This window comes from Marmota flaviventris, chromosome 17 (assembly GCF_047511675.1).
Source record: "Marmota flaviventris isolate mMarFla1 chromosome 17, mMarFla1.hap1, whole genome shotgun sequence".
Lineage (NCBI taxonomy): Eukaryota > Metazoa > Chordata > Mammalia > Rodentia > Sciuridae > Marmota > Marmota flaviventris.
In genome coordinates this window covers 70,765,705-70,780,281 of record NC_092514.1, presented here as the reverse complement: position 1 = coordinate 70,780,281, position 14,577 = coordinate 70,765,705, and positions in this window count along the sequence as shown.

Genomic DNA, 14,577 nt, shown 5'->3' with positions numbered 1-14,577 from the left:
TGTGCCTGGTGGGAGACAGGGATGGGACCTCTGTCTCCATCTCGTGCCTCTCTCCTTTGTTCTTTGAATCAGATTCAGCACTGATCAGGTGAGAACTGTTTTGTCCAACACTATAACAGAGGATTCTCTTGACGGAGACTTGCTTCGTCTTTCTCCCCCTCTCTAAGGCTAAAGACACTTAGCAGTCACCATGACCAGAAACGCCAGGCCGCAAAGGGAGGGGGAAGAGGTGGGGCCTGAGTTCCTGGATGATCTCCTCCAAATTCCAGAAAAGCCATCCCCTTTGTCAGCCTCTCTCTTCGTTCACTGTTCCATCCCGTTTCCCAACCTCTCAACCTGCAGGAGCCGAGAAGCTGGTTTGGGAGCCGAGCTCCCTCTCATTCTTTGGCCGCTCAGTGAAGCCTTCCTCTCTCTCCAACATTCGTCTCTTAGATGTTGGTTTTTCCGTGAGATGAGCCTCTGAACCTGGGATCGGTTACAAAAAGTGAGGAAGCCCCAGGTTTCGGTGTCTCCCCTCTCAGATTGAGGCCTGACTTGCCTTCACAAATCTAAAGGGTGATACACAGCTCCATGGTCTTCCCAAGCCCCTGGCGTCCTGGTGCCCCAGGTCTCAGGGCTCCTACCCCTGGCTAATGCGCTGGGTGCGCCCCATGCGGTGGCAGGTGTGATCGACCCTCCCTACCTGTCCAGGGCCGGCAGCCTGCACAGCTGCACGTTCCTAGGCACCGAGAGTTCCCTAGGAGCCTGGGTGGGTCCCACAGCAGCTGCCCACCTGCTCGGGGCTGGGGCGGGAGGCATGGCCACCTGGCTTTGCCCTCAAAACGACTCAAGCTGAGGGAGGAGGCCACCTAGCTGCCCATGGACCTGCTCCCGTGGCCAGCCCACCTGAGGAGAAGTGCACCCGTGACTCCATCACCTTCTTGGCTGCGGTGAAGCCAGTCAGATGCACCAAAGGGACACTGGCTTCTGCAGGCTGGCCATCCCTGGCCTGTCCCTTATAAGGGAGGATCTGCTCTGGGAGTCAGAAGTGCATGTAATTTGGAGGGCGCTCTTTGGAGAAAACAATTTAAAATCACAAATACAAAATCATGTCCAAGGCGTGGACACCCTGAAGCTCGGACTGTCAAAAGCTTTCAGGTCATCTGACCTCTGGCACAGGACAGTGCTCAGGGGTCCCCTGCCCAGCCTGGTTGTGTGGTCATGGCAGGGGAAGCAGAGCTCCGAGCTGTGCTTCTCTCCTGCAGGGGGAAGAAGCAAACCTGCCTGGACCCTCCTCCCACGGGATGCCAGAGCTGGGCCTGGCGGCCAGTGAGTGAGGGCCGTGGGGAGCAGCAACCTGAATTTCCCTCTGGATTCTTACAGCCCTCTGCCCATCTGGCTCCATCCTGTGACAGTACCAGGGCTCTACCATGTAGCTTGAAGGTGGAAGGGCGCTGGCAGCCACCATCTGTCTCCAGGGGTTGCTGCTGAGTCCTCGGATCCCCAAGTGTCCCCAGGGCACTGGCCCACTGCCTCTGCTCTGATGCATGACAGACGTGGGCAGATGAGCTAAAAGGACCACCCATTTGTGTTGGCCCAAGGAAGGCCGCGTGATCCTGCGCCCAGGTGAACCTCTAGAGCTGCACCTGAAAAAGACCGATGGGAGATCATGTGGATCTCCTCAGATGTAGTCTTTCTCTCTGGTGCACAGTGAGCCACAATACCAGGTCTCTCCAGGGCCCTGTCCATCTAGCGGGGAGAGGCCATGGAACCAGCCTCTTTGGAACTGGTGGGGATCTGCCCTGGGGATATGAGTATGTGAAATGCTGGGCTAGCACTGGTAACAGGGGCCACGACCTCCCAGATGCCCAGGAGGTGCAAATGAAAAGCAGAAACACCGTGTTATTCATGGTTTGAATTTTAAATGACCCCCAAAGGCCCATGTGGGCTGAGTGTGCTGACGCAGTCCTGTAATCCCAGCGACACGGAGGCTCGGCAGGAGGATCGCAAGTTCAGAGGCCAGCCTCTGTTTCAAAATAAATAAAAAGGGCTGGGGCTGCAGCTCAGTGATAGATCAGCCCAGGATTCAATCCCTGTACTACAACAAACAAACACACAGAGTCCTTCGCGCTGAAGTCTCGTTGCTTCCAGCTGCCACGGGTGAGCGGCTCTGCTCTGCTCTGCTCTGCCCACCACACTGCTCTGCCTCACCACAGCCCCCGAGCAACAGGGCCGAGTAACCGGGGACTGGTACGGCCGAGCCATGAGCCAAAATAAATGTTTCCTCCTTCCAGGTTGGTTGTCCGAGTGATGGGACACTGACCTGTACAGTGGGACCGTCACCTGGGGGAGCCCTTAACAAGGCTGGGGTTCCACTCCATAGTTGTGCAGCTGGGGGTGCTAGAGGGGTCCCCTCTCTCTGAGTTGACTTTTTAGGGGGGCTCAGGGTACACTGTTTGCAGCCTACCTTGGTCACCAGCCCACCCTGGAAGGTGTCCCATAGGAACGAACAATGACCCAATTTAAGATCAGCACATGTATCTAAGGTCGCTCAACACCTTGATGCAGTGGGAACCTGCTCTGTTTCCAAAACTCTTTCTATGAAAAATACTCACAGAACTGAGTGGGAAACTATGGGAAATGGAATTATTTTATTCCCTAACGAACCTACAATATGGCCATTAAAGGAAAGGTGGCTCTTAAATAAACTATGAATCCACCGCCGTCTTCCATGTGGACACTGTTCATGTTTGGTCACGTGGTGGGAGACGGCCATGGAATTTGTCTTTTATTTCTGTGTGACAAACTATCGTGAATTTAGCAGATAAAAGTGACCTGCGTGACCGTTTCTCTGGGCCGGTACTTTGACTGTCCTGGGTCCTCTGCTCAGGGTCTCAAGGCTGCATCCAGGTGCCGGCGGGCCTGAGAGCTCCTCTGGCACTTGACTGGGAGGGATCTGCTGCCAAGCCCACCCCGGCTGGAGGCCTTTCTCCCCTGGAAGTCCACAGCAGGACACCTGCTTCCTAGGCTAGGTTTTCCCCGGCTGCTAGGCACTCACAGCTCCCAGTGTCTGTGAAAAGATCCTGGGGTTCCCACAGGCTGATTCCTCAGAGCGGCAGGTCAAGGCTGTGGCCAACTCTTGGCTTCTTTGCATGTCCCAGTGACATCGAGAGGTGGGCATCTGCATGTCCACTTTCTGTGTCCCTTCCCTCCTGTCCCATCTTCTCTCCTTAGCACAGCGGGGCTGAGTCAAGAACGCTTCCCGTTCAAGTTCCCACTTCCACTTAGACGCTCTTGGGATGTGGCAGTGATGCCTTCCTTGTGGTCACTTCTGTTTTGATGCAGAAACTTTTACAAATCAACCTCAATAACACAAATTCAGTGACACTGGCTACTCAAGCCTCAGCTATTTTCTGCAGGAAAGAGTTGGAAGAAAAGGGATGATGGGACGTGGGGAAAAACCAAAGCGGTCCCGCTTCAAAATCTACAAGAGGATGGAGACCTAATAGGTCCCCAAGCTGTGCATAGGTTATTTGAAACTCATATAATAGGCTTGTGTAATAACGCAACAAAACCCTGTGTGTCACACTAAAGTCTTAGTTCTCCTGCTCTGAAGCCCAGACTGGAGTGGAAGGGAGCTTTGGCAGAATTGGCTGTCAGGTCCTCGGGTGGAGATTAAAACGGATCGTGCTCTGGAAACCAGCAAGGTTCATGAACCCACATTGTCTTCCCTCCTGGGAGCTGTTTCCTCGCCCAGTCGCCTGTGCCGGTCTGGAAGGCAGGTGATGTACGTGTGCATGTTTGTTCAATGTAGCATTCCTGGCAGCCGGTCAGGTTGGCAGCACCGAGAAGTAAGATCCTCTTTTTCCACACCAGAAAACATGGTGCCAGTTTCTCACTGTCATCCTCACAGCTTCGCCAGGCACAGAGCCACCTCCGTTAGTCCCTGGTAGACCCAGGGGCTAGAAAGCAGTGACAGACCCAGAGGTACATCCTCTGAGGTCAAAGGGAAGGTCGGCTGTAGCTGTGCTCCTCCGTGAGCTCCGCCACTCTCAATACGCATTTCCCAGCTTTGAAGCACAGGATGGTTCAGCTTCTCCATGAGGTTGGGGGCTGGGGTGGAAGAACTGGCTAACGAGGGAGGGAGGGTAGTGCACAGGGATGCGGACGGGCCATCGGCACCCTCTGAGAATGCGTGGCCCCTGGCGGGGAAGAGCCAGCGACTCGGCTTAGGAAGAAGTGGATTTCCTCCCGAGGGCACCCACAGCCACCAGCATCCCTGGAACCCTGTGTGGGTAGGAGGTGACAAGGCCAATAGCATGGCAGGTGGGATCAGCCTGGGCAGCAGCTTCCTGGAGGGCTTTGTGGTTTGGGAAGGTGCAGACAACAGGTAGGGCGCAGGGCTGCCTTGCAAACACCCCTCCTCTGCCCAGGCTGCTGCCCCCAGCACCCGAGCTCAGCTGCCATCTCCTGCCTCCTTTGCTGGTCAGGGAGGCTGCGGCCACCTGTTTGGCCCCTGGGGGTGTTACCACGAGCACCTGGTGTCCTGCCACTCAGGGCATCATCCACTTCCCGTGTTGCCCACGGCCCCTAAGTTGGTCGGCGCCATACGGCATTCAGATTCTCTTGGCAGGTAGAAAGAGGGACGCAGGCGTCCCAGGGTGTTTGAAGCTGGAACAAGTTGAGAAGGAGATTAGGATCTTGTCTGCAGAAGGAAGGGCACCTCGACAGGGGCTGTGAGGGTCCCACTGGATGTTTCTCTCCTAGTCTTAACATCAGCACGGTGTGCGGTCAACAGAAGCAAGAAGCAAGGCTCCGTGGTGACATGAGCGTGGGCAGCGCACCCGCTAACAGTGCAATCCCAGCTCCCCCAAGCAGCAGGCCAACAGGATAGCCGTGTCCTGCAGGGTGTTTGGGAGGCTGCTGCACCTTGGGGTCTTGGATGACTAAACATGCCTGCTGCCAGCCCCTGTCCCTGGCCACTCTTCCTTCTGTCATGTGAACATTTTGGCAGTCTTCCTGTAAACCACACCCTGATCAACACGTGTTCTGTGTTCGGGAGCTGCCTGCGAGTCAGAGGACCTTCCGCCTGGTCTCTGATTTGAGGATATAAATCTGGTACGACTCAAGAAGTATTTTAGAGTCAACGTTACTAGGTTCTCTGCTGGAATCCTACCGGTAACGGTGAGTGGGGTTTTTGTCCGACGATAGTTAACTGGAACTAACTCACCTTCTTGTTGTCTGTGTCTGAAAAGCAAAACCAAATCTATTTTAGTCACTTCAATTGGAAAGCAAAGCCAGTTCCTATCAGAGGCTTCACGGTGTATTCCTTAAGCCCAGGCACTCACAGACTTATGCTTTACTCCGCTTTGATCTTTCAAATGCCTTTGTGTTCCACTTTTTATTTTGGAGAATTTCAAATCTGCACTGAAGTAAAACGGCACAGTGTCTTGTTCTTGAACCCACCACCCAGTGCAGTGATCACCACCCCAGCCAGCCCTGCCCTACCTCCCCCTGTGATTAAAAAAAAAAAAAAAAGACATCCCTTCATTTCACTCATAAACAGGCCAGCCTGTATGCTGAAGAGGAAAGGACGATAGTTTCAGTGTGTCCCCAAATCTTGAGTGTTGGAAACTTAATCCCTGAAGTCATATGTAATGATATTCAAAGATGAGACTTTTGGAAAATGATTGGGCCATGAAGACTCTGCCCTTGTGAATGAATGAATAGATTATCTCGGAGTGGCTGCATTATAATAAAGCAGGCTCTCTCTGGTTCACTTCTTTTCCACCACTGATGTCCTCTGCCATGTGTTGAGGCAGCAAGAAGGCCCTGGCCAGAAGCCCAGCCGATACAGGCACCAGACTCTTGGACTTTTCATTCTTTCTACTCTTAATTGGTTTCCCAGCCTCTGGTATTTTGTTATAGCAACAGAAAACGGACAAAGACAGAAAGGATTGCTCTTTTCCATGACTCTGATACCATTATCATACACATACACATATAGAGTGACATTATATAATCTACTATATAACTGTAATTTTCTGTATAAATTTACTATAATTTACTGTATTACTGTAATTTATTGAAGTTCTCTATTGCATATATTTTATTACGTTCCTTTTAGTTAAACAGTGACCTTTAGCCAAAAGCAATAAAATCTTACTTAATATTATTTGGCTCAGATATCCTGCATTTCTAAGGGAATTTATGCTTTTCTTTAAACTCATTTGTTAGCTCACTTTGTTCCCATAAATAAGCCTGTGAGTGCAGCATAGGATGTGGGAGCCAGGGGGCTTGGCAGAACCAGCACTACCCACAGCTCTGGACTTGCCTTGCCCCTGGGACCCAGGCAAATGCCGAGGACCCGCCTGGGGGGACTGCACCCTCCTCTTCCATCCTCTCGTTCCTTTTGCTTCGAGTGCCAAGGTCCATCCTGGTGTCTGCAGGGGAAGTTGTTTGCCCAAGGAAAATGCTAGTAATTTCCTGGTCTGGTGGCTGGGGTGGGAAAGGGTGGCCGAGAGTGGTCTGCAGGACCCGTGGAGCACTCCACAGAAGGACGTGGGCAGAGACCACGGAGTCTGCTCCCAGGTTCTCTTTGGCTGCAACCTACCCCCCCCCCCTCAAAGCCTGCCACCTCACTGGCTCCAGATGAGGAGGTCACCCCTTCTGACCTGTGTCCCTGTGGCAGGGGGGTCTCACTTGGGGACTCCCATTTCCAACCTCCATCTTCCCTCGTCTGTCCTTCAGAGTGTTGGCCGCGTGAGCCCGGCCCGTGCCCCACCCTGGTTCACACCATGTTTGCTAAATAGCCAAAAGAGTCTCTGCCAACACAGGAAATGATTTTTTTTAATTTTTTTATCCTAATTTGTTATATATGACAGCAGAATGCATTACAATTCATATTATACACAGAGAGCACAATTTTTCATATCTCTGGTTGTACAGAGTAGAGTCACACCATTTGTGTCTTCATACATGTACTTAGGGTAATGATGTCCACCTCATTCCACCATCTTTCCTAACCCCCTGCCCCCTCCCTTCCCCTCCCACCCCTCTGTCCTATCTAGAGTTCATCTATTCCTCCCACGCTCCCCTCCGTACCCACTATGAATCAGCCTCCTTTTATTGAGAAAACATTCAGCATTTGGTTTGGGGGGGACTGGCTTACATCACTTAGCATTATATTCTCCAGCTCCATCCATTTACCTGCAAATGCCATGATTTTATTCTCTTTTAATTCTGAATAGTATTCCATTGTGTGTGTGTGTGTGTGTGTGTGTGTGTAACATTTTCTTTATCATTCATATACTGATGGGCATCTAGGTTGGCTGCACAGTTTAGCTATTGTGAATTGTGCTGCAATAAACATTGATGTGGCTGTGTCCCTGTAGTATGTTGTTTGTGTCTTTGGGTATTGACTGAGGAGTGGGATAACTGGATCAAGTGGTGGTTCCATTCCCAGTTTTCCAAGGAATCTCCATACCGCTTTCCACATTGGCTGCACTAATTTGCAGTCCCACCAGCAGTGTATGAGTGTCCCAATATCTTCGCCAACACTTATTGTTGTTCACATTCTTAATAGCTGCCATTCTGACTCCTCTAGCACAAAAATTAAAATCAAGAACCAATAAATGGGATGGATTCAAACAAAAAAGCTTCTTCTCAGCAAAAGAAACAATCAGTGAGGTGAATAGAGAGCCTGTATCTTGGGAGCACATTTTTACCACATGCACGTCAGACAGAGCACTCATCTCTAGGATATATAAAGAACTCAAAAATCTTAACTCCAAAAACAACAACAATAACAAAACACCCAAAGAACACAATCAATAAATGGGCCAAGGAACTGAACAGCCACTTCTCAGAAGAGGATATACCATCAGTCAATAAATAGATGAAAAAATGTTCTTCATCTCTAGCGATGAGGGAGATGATTTTTCTTCGTGCTGTGCTCTTTGGGGCTGGGTTTAAGAAAGGATGTGTCAGAGTTTCACAGCACCGTCTCTGGCTCTGGTTGGCTTCTGGGAGGCAGGCCCAGTGCCCCCCTTCCACGGCCCCACCCCTGGCTTTCAGAAGGTGACTGACACATTGCGTGTCAGTTAGAGCAGCCTGCGGGAAGCCTGGGGCTCGGCTCGGGGTGGGGGTCACCGCTGGCATTGTGTGCTTCAAGGGCCCTGACAGGTGCTGACGGATTTGGCTTCCTTGCGGCTCCTGAGCTCTGGGCGGGGACAAAGGGGAGCATTGTTTGGCAGGGCAGGCCTCTGCCTGTGAACCCACTCATTTGCCTGATGGTGGAGACAGGTGTATCACACGCTCAGTGTGCCAGAGCTGGGGGCGATAAGGATCTCAGCTGTGTTCCCCAGGGCGGGGCGGCGGGGCTTCGGGGAGCAGATGCGGCCCCAGGAATGTCCTGCGCACTTCCTTCCAAGCTCTGTTCCTAAGAGCAGGGTCTTATGAGGGATGGAAAATGGGATTCTGGCCATGAACTTTGTAGCTCAGGAAGGGCCTTGGGCACACTCACGGGGAAGGTCCCTTGGACTCTCCCAGGCTGACCCTGTCACCCCACAACACAGCCAGGGGTCGCGTCGGCAGGCATTTTCCTTGTACCTTCGGATGGGTTTCTGCAGACGCTCCGAACCATGTCTGTCATTTTAAAATGAAAAACCGTATTTCTTATTAAGTAAAAGATTTCCAAAGCTTAATGAGTCCAACGCACCATGAGATTCTAGAGACAGGCCGTCGTGATGTGCCCCACCTCTTCTTTCCCTCTCTCCGAAGCTGCGCCCCAAGATGATTTCTTTAAGTTCAGAGTTCTTTAAATCCAGAGATATCTCAGGTGAGGTTGGCGGTTGTTTCCCAACTCTGTGCTTGCCTGGTATCTCTTCCCGTTTTGAGTTCAAATATTCTTAACTTTGTACCTTAAAAAGTGAGAGTTTCCTTAGGCCTCATTTGACTTCTTGGAACAGAAGCTCCCCCAAGGTGGCTTGGCCCGAGCCAGGATTCTTTCCCTGGTGGGGATACAGAGGCTCGGCCTGGGATGGGAGCATGGCTCTAGGTGGCTCCAGGGGCCCTGCCCTCCCTCCTCCTGTCTACTCCGCGATCCTTCCTAACATCCACTCTCCCTTTGATCCTCAAGGAGATGACCCAGATTTTATGCAAAGTTGCAACGTGCAGAATAAGGGCTTCCTGAAGAAGATGAAGATGTCTGCCACCGAATCCCCAGCACCTGGACACCTTGGTGCCTGGCAGAGAGGGATGGAGAGGGCCGATGGAATTCAGGTTGTTTACCGGCTGACCTCAAAATAAGAGGACCCTGGATTTCCCCCTTGGACCAAGATAACCACAAAGGCCCTTCTAAGCAGAAAAAGGAGACAGAGGGTGAGTCAGAATGATGTGGGGTACCTGCCCGCTGAGGACGGGAAGGCGGCATGAGGAGATCTCAGGGCACAGGTGCTGGTGGGACGCTGCTTCGTTGACTGGACTGGGCCAGCACGGCCCGTGTAACCTGGAAACCCAGGTTCCTTTCCTTGTATTATGTTTCACAATTTCTTCCCCTCGCCCTTTTTCCAGCTTATCTTTGGGGATCCTTCTCTGTGGGATCTCAGACCTCCCAGTTGGACCCCCTTTCTCATCATTCCTCTTCGTTTACCTCTTTCTGTCCGTGGCCTGCTTGACCCCACATTCCAGCTCCAATACTGGTTTTTTCTTTTTCTTTTCTGCTGTTGCACCTTTACTTTCCAAAGCTCTCGTTGCCATAGAAGTCTGCCTGTGGACTACTGATCTTATGTCACAGAGGTAGCCATTTTTTTTCTCTCTCTCTCCAAGGATGACAATGAAAACCGGGGGTAGTGTTGGTCCTTCTGCTCCCTGGAGTGTCTTTTCCCCCGGGATCCTTTCTTCTCTTCCCCCAAACCCACCATGTTCTTACTCCCATCTCTCCCTTTCCTAGTAGGGACTTTTCTGAAATGCAAGTGAAGCTTCGCGGAACACTCTGCCTACGGGGGTGGGGTGGGAGGGTCCCTGACAACTGGTAAACCTCACTGTAGGACACAGGGACAAAGGTGTGACTTCACTGGGGACCTCTACATATCACTCTCTGCAGGACTTGAGATGACCCATTTTACCATAGAGGGTTCCAGATGGTTCTTTCGGGGTGCTGAAGGTTGGTGGTTAACATAGAAAGAGGCAGCCAGGCGACTCTGTGCAGACGTTACTTTGATACCTCTATCTTCTGCCCGTGCTTTGTCCTCTGCTGTCCCCACATCTCTGTGATTTCAGAGGCACCGTCCCCCTTTGCTGTGACCACCTTGCCAACCTTCCTGTCAACGAGACACTGTGGACACAGCCCTTGAGCAGCCTCTGGCACACAGGAAGCACTAGATAAGCGATGCTGTGATTTATTGACCTGTGCCTCCCGACACACATCTCCGCGACCTCACCGTGTCCACTCCCAGGGCCCTGGACCGTGCGCCTCCTTGCCCAGCTTTGCGGGGTCTGGCGCTATTTTATTGCCCATTTCCCTGGCTACACAAAGGGGGCCTTTGTGGCAGCTCCTTCCAGATGTTGAGGATTTAGGAAACATCCCCAGCAGAAGGTGCCTGTCCTCTGGATGCCCTCGGAAGAGGAAGGAACCCAGGACATGATGGGAGTGGCAGCCCCCGGTCTCAGAGTGGGGATTCCCTGGGGAGCTCAGGGGTCTTCCTGGTGCTGGATAGCATCATGACCACATCCCCACCAGTCTCACCGAGGGAGTCCACTCGCCCCTTCACTGGTGTCGGGCAGGGTCTGCACCACCCTCCTCTGTCCCGTATGTAAGTACTCGTGCCTTTTTGTTGACTGAGCTGAGCTGCTGTCCCATCGGGCTGTGTCCTGACAGCAGGGAGAAGCAGAGAGCAGGGCCCCTGATTCACTGTCCAGCACAGCTGTGGCTTCAAGAAGATGGGCGGTTCTTTAATAGCACACAGGCAAGACCCTGGGGTCGATTGCACATCGGATGCTATTCGGTGACCATGTGCCTCGTCTTTGTCATTTTCTTTTTCATCTAGGAAAAAAAAAATAACAATAAACTACCTCTGTTGGAGTTCACCTGAAAGGAGGTGACCAGGTCACCTGAAATGGCCCCTCCTAGTTCAGGGAGACTCTTTGGCTCACTTTCCTAGTGGTTCTTGGGAAGTCAGGGAGATGATTATCTGAGTTTTCTGTTGCTATAACAAAGCACCCAAGGCCAGGTGATTCATTTTTTTTATTTTTTGTGGTGCTGGGGATTGGACCCGGGGCTTTGCGCATGCAGGACAAGCACCCTACCAACTGAGCTGTATCCCCAGCCCGGCCAGGTGACTTATAAAGAGTGGAAGTTTGTTCAGCTCACAGTTGTGGAGAATGGCAAGTCATTATCAAGGAGCTGACATCTGGCAAGGGTCCCCTGCTGCACCTTCACATGGCAGAGGGCGTCACGGGGTGGGAGAGAAAACATGCCGTACGTAAGTGGAGAAGTCGAGGCCAGGGCTGCTTGCTCCAAGCCACACCATCAGTGAGTCTGAGGCCAGGGGAGATTGGACTCCAACTCTAGTGGGTCAGGACGGGCCACTTGCCTGAGGCCCAGTTCATGGAGGTGCAGAGGATCAGCTCTTCCCAGCCGAGTGGCCAATGACCAGGCCAGCTGGAGGCCTCACAGGGCATCGTCCTCCCTGCCTCTCAAGGGCCCTGTCTGGTCACAGGCTAGCTCTTGTGTGTCCTGTGGGTACCCAGCACTCCGGCCTCAATCGGGCGCCCATGTGCTCACTGACGGGGCTCTGGGCCTCAGGTTTCCTCCCAACACGGGGCTCTTGTGAGGACCAGGGAGAGGAGACCTCGAGCACCAGGTCCCGGGAAGCAGGACGTGTGGGCATCTGCAGGAGACGGCCACTTGTGCAGGAGAGCACCAGGTTTAGATGTGGGTTATCCCCTGGATGGTCTGTGTGGCCACCAGAAAGTCGCTCTTGTCCTCTGTAGAGAGGGGCTCCTCACCATAAGCACATCTAGTGAGGGACTATTGGGAGGATCTCACCTAGTCTTCAAAACAGGACGGCCCGACGCTCCCTGCCTTCCCGGGACTGGAGGAAACCCTTGGAACGTAAGCCCTTCAGTGCTAAAGTAGCAGAGTCCCAGGCAGATAGGGACGAGGTGGTCATCTTGCCTTACCATCGTCCCATGAGGGATGAGTTACCTGTGTTGCCCAGGTCTTCAATTTCAGGAGGTACAGTGAGGTGACTGAAGCTTGGATCATTGCTTAGCTTCACACACACACACACACACACACACACACCCCTCTTCCCACCACGCCTGCGCTGTGATGTTGGCCTTGGTCCTGTGGCTTGCTTTGGCCAATGGAACGTCAGTGACCATGACAGCGGCTGTGGCTTTGAGGTGCTTGTGCAGTTTGGCTTGGTTTGGGCTCCCGTGGTCCACCCGACGAAGACCATATCCCGGCTCACTCATGGCCTGTCAGCCCTGGTTCCAGATAAAGCAGAAGTGGACTTGAGCCCAACCGCGCTGGACTGTGCTTACAGTCACCTCTGTGTGACCCCGCGGTGAGTCACGCCACCCCGAACCCTCCTCCCCTTGCAATGGGAGCTTTTCTCTTTTGTCACCACGGGGGTGGAGTCTGCTTCTGTCCCCTCAACCTGCACATGAGCTGGCCACCTCGTGACTTGTTCTAACCAGTAGAACGAGGCAGAAGGGAGTGTAAGGCCCCAAACCCAGCCCTTAGGAGGCCCAGCCTCCTGCACTCTCCCTCTGAGGGACCCCTGAGCCCACCATGTTGGGAGGAAGTCAGTCTGTGAGAGACACATGGCACAGGACGGAGGGGCCCTGCACAGGGGAGGGAGGCTGGTGGGATGAGGGCCACAGCGGTGAGCCCAGGGGGTACCACCAGCAGGAGACGGTCCAGTCAGCCCAAAGAAATCAAGAGAAGTCCAATATTGTTGATTTAAGCCACTGAGTTTTTTGGGACTTCGTCATGCAGCAACTGATGAGGAGTCCAAGCTCAGCCAATAGGCGACCTCAAGCAGAGGGGCCTCGCGGAGTCCATCCTTCGTGGCAGAACCACAGTCCACCGGCAGGCCCGCAGCGTAGGAGTGGAAGCCTCTTGTTGTGGGCCGGGGGGTTTGGGGGGTTCACTGTTGTGCAACTGCTGGGGCACACAGGGGCTCAGCCCAGGACCGCCTGGCTCCCCAGCCCGTTCTTACCACAACAGTGCGTTCTGCCCCCACGAAACTGCCAGGAAACGCTGATCTTGGTGCCCAACTGTGTTCCCAGAAACGCCCAGAAACTGTCTCACACGGGTCCCATTTCATGGTCCTCGTTGCAGAGTGTCTTCCAGATGGCTGGGAAAAGAAGGGAGCAAGGACATGCCACAAAGAGACGCCGATGAGCAACAGTTCCGTAAACTCCACAACCCTTTGCAAAGGATATACCCCTCAATAGAAATTCCAGTAGCTCCGACTATTCCCAGGGTGCTGGTGGAGAGGGGAGCAGGGGGTGGAGGAGGACACGCTCCTGCCATGGTTGGGGGGCTGCAGGCCCTGGGTGACTTAAGGCCACCTTTATGAAACCCAAAAGCTCGACTGAGCCACGCGTTGTTTGGGGATCCACATGTGTGTGGCAAAGTCACCATGGAAACCCAGGGACCGTGGACAACATCCGGCAGGCCCGTCCTCCTGGAAGCAGCAGAACTCGAAGCTCAGGCGTGCTGGTGAGGCCTGGGAGCGAGCCCTGGTTCGCCACTCCCTGGGGTCCTGAGCCAGGAAGGCCAACTCCCTGCGCCTCTGGTCTCCTGCTCTGTAAGCTGGGCCGGGACGGCAACAGCACCACCTTCCGCCACCTCTTAGGAGGAGACGCAGCTGTGGCGCCCACACCTGGGTGCAATTAGTGGACCGTGCTGCACACCTCAGTGTGATCAAGTGAATGAGTGCCGTGGGTTACTGCGTAGATACGACTGTTACACAACAAACAGACTGGGGGGGGGACAATCATCAGTCCTCACCACGTCCACACCGACCGGGCATGTGCTCACCCCGCTCAGCGGAAGCAAGCAGATGAGAGTCGGCCCAGCACCGACCCATTCCCAAGGGTAAGGCAGTGGGCGCGTACTAGGAAAGACACCTTTCACCCAGGTGCATGGACAGAGGTCGGAAGCGTGTCCCAGGGGAGGAAGAGCCTTTCACTCAGCGGCTTCAGGTCCCTCGCCCGGCAGGTCCCTTGCCCGGTATGGACTGGATGGTCCCCGGGCTGGACCGACTCCAGGTCCGTCTGGCCAGCGATCCCGCCCAGCGCCGTGGACGGGAGGGGCCCCGTGTGCCTGGGAGGAGCTGGCTGAGGAGTTCAATAATTAATTTGCCACAATTAAACCCAAGACTTCTGACTCCAGCAGCAGATAAGCCAGGGCAGAGCTAACAAGGAGGCAGGGAGGGGCGGCTTGGGCAAACCGGTTGTGAAGGGTGACTGGTGTAGATAGGGCCTGTCATTGCTTTATTGTGGCAATAACTTTGTCGTTAGCATCTGGAGATCTAGGAAGGAAGGCGCCGGCTGTCCATGGCAGGCGGGCAACCCCAGCCA